Source organism: Morus notabilis, unplaced genomic scaffold, assembly GCF_000414095.1.
Source record: "Morus notabilis unplaced genomic scaffold, ASM41409v2 Scaffold1420, whole genome shotgun sequence".
NCBI classification, from domain to species: domain Eukaryota; kingdom Viridiplantae; phylum Streptophyta; class Magnoliopsida; order Rosales; family Moraceae; genus Morus; species Morus notabilis.
Window position 1 is genome coordinate 166,983 of NW_010361775.1, and position 2,862 is coordinate 169,844.

The window sequence follows — 2,862 nt, forward strand, 5'->3', positions numbered from 1 at the left end:
CTTTCCCTATATCATAGAAAAAGAGAGGAGTCATTTATTTCCATAACATAAATAATTGGGCTTTTTTTTTTTTTGGTTATAACCATAAAAGAAGTTAGGCATACCTGATGTTCTAGGCTTCGAAACATGTAGCCATGTGCAAAAGTTGACGCTGTAATTCAGTTATTATGTTGCGCCGTGCTTCTTGACCCAATTTCAAGCAATTATAGAATTGTAAAGTATTCTGTGTAACATGATAATTATTCTGAAACTCTTGTGTGAGCGCTCGTTCTGAAATTGACACCACCTCCAACAATGTGCATTCACTTGCATTAAGATATTCCAGACTTAACTGAAGCACTTGTATATTAGTGTCCTCTCACAAATATGCAACTCATCGATATTAGTTGGAAGCTCCGGAAACTTCTGGAGATTTGAGCAGAATTGTAATTGAAGAATTTTTAAGGAGTTCAGGTTATTCACACCGTTAAGATTTGTTAGTCTTTCACACTTATTGAGATACAATTTAGAAAGATTTTGGAGAGAATCACTTGATAAAGTCAAGTCCTTTATTGCGGTAATAACTTAAATCTAAAGACACGAGACTCCTAGTTGTAATCATTAATGGAAGAGTGTTGAGATTGGAACAACCTTCAAGAGTAAGAGTTGCCGCATCAAATATTATATCTGGAACACTCTAAAGTTTCTTGCAAATTCTCAAATTGATAGCAACAAGGTTGAAGCAAACTTTTGCACCACACAAGATTTATCCGCTCAAGGTCTGGTGAAGTAGAGACATCTAGAATTCGACTCAGGTGTGGAGAGTGACTTAGATCAAGGCCTCTTAACTTCTTAAGAACCTGTAACATAAAGAAATGACAAGTTTTACGAGACTATACTTTATAAATCTGGATAAATAAAACAAATTGAAGGTATATACCTGGTCTTTATTCCAAAGTTGATCAAGTTGACTAAAATTAAAGGCATCTTCAGTTCAACAAGATTCTTCAGCTTAAAGTTTGGTGGTCAAGATATCTAAGCGAATTGGGAAGATAATTTAGACCATTTTGAAGGTACACTTTGGCTTTATTGAAAGGAAAGCTATTAGAGATTTTGAGCGATCTCACATTAGGCATCTTTTCAAAAATTGTAGGTTCCAAGTGTATGTCATCATCAATTGTGGACAAATCTGGGAATATTCCTTGAATATTTGCAGTTCCCTGAAAAAAAAAAGCATATAGTATATATCAACATATAGATGACGTGGAATAAATTACTAAAGTCCCATTACATGTATAGGCATAAAGAATTTAATGATCATCATAAAATAAGTACTAACAATATATAGATATAAAGAATTTAATGGTCATTAAAATAAATACTAGCAAAGTGTTGCATATCAACGAAACATGCATCTAAATTAACTATCAAGTTTTATTTTTGAGGTTGCATTTTGTCCATTAGAAAGTTTTTTTTTTTTTTTTTTTTTTTTTTTTTTTAAATTACAAAGTTGACACAATTCTAAAAAGATCTATTTAAAAGCATCGACACTTACTACATTATTCTTTAGGACATGAATAATATCTTCAGCAATCCATAATCTGCTGCGCTTTTTTTGTTTTTCAAATTCTTGACGAACAATTTCCCAACCCATTTCTTGCACCATGCCATGCATTTGAAGCTCATTGCTATGAAGATCTATCGTTATGAGAGACTTATCAATGAGACTATGTATTCTCGTACTCGCAAAAAAATCACAGGCATTCAATATGTTTTCTTCAAAATCTCTAAGCATCCCTTTGAAAAAACAAGCAATGTCAAGAAAGATATTTTTCTCATCTTTCGATCTAGTCCCTCGTAACTTATTTTTAACACCTCATAAACATCTGCATGGGAAGACTTTTGAAATCTCTTCAAGGTGATCATTTCCCATGTTCCTATGCTCAATTCACGAAGGGAACGAAGCTCAGAAAGCCAAAACTTTTATAGCTAAAGGAATGCGTCCAGTGTAATCCACTGCCTGTTTTGATAGCTTTGTGTAAGAGATTCCTCATCATTCAACTGCTCAACCTGGTATACACATTTTGGACATCATTGTTATCTTTTTGCCTATCTTTAATTTTCCTAAGCACCTTTAGATCTCTTGTTGTTTTGAGAATTCTACTTCCACAAGCAAAGAGATTACCATCGCCAACTAAATGCTCTAACTGCTTTGATTTACTATTACATCGTCCAAAACAATAAGAACCATTGTACATTTGAGCCTCCTTTTGTAATATCTCTAATCCCCTGACATTTTTGAGAAAGCAGCAACTTTCAAAGTGAGAAAAGATTTGACCGTATACTACATATACCACGTTAAGTAAAATAAAGTAAAATTATACTAAAACAAAATCAAACTATAATAAACTAAATTAAAATAGAAAAAATTAAACTAAAAAGACATTAAAATCTCAAGATTCTAGCCAATTTAAATGCACAAAAAGTGGTGAAATATCTCTATGTTGTAGAGTTATCAATAGCGCTCCGAAGCACTCCTCATTTTACTGATAACGAAACGACAATCAGATAAATTCTAGTGGTTAAAAACAATTCTAAAGCCACCATATCTATTTCGGAATATTGATTATTTTGTAAAGATATGAGAATGGAACCATCACTTTAATTAACTTGTCTTGGACTTTTTCATAATCTTGAGGTTGATCGATGAAAGCTATAGCTGTCTATATAGAGTCATTTATTCCTCTTGGCAGTTGGTTTCTACTTCATGAAGATTACTCTAATGATACACCTGGTTTTTTTTATTAGTAATTTAGTGAAACTTAATCCCACTTAAAGGGGAATATTTTTTTTTTTTTTAAATCCTATAGTGAAATAGTTGTA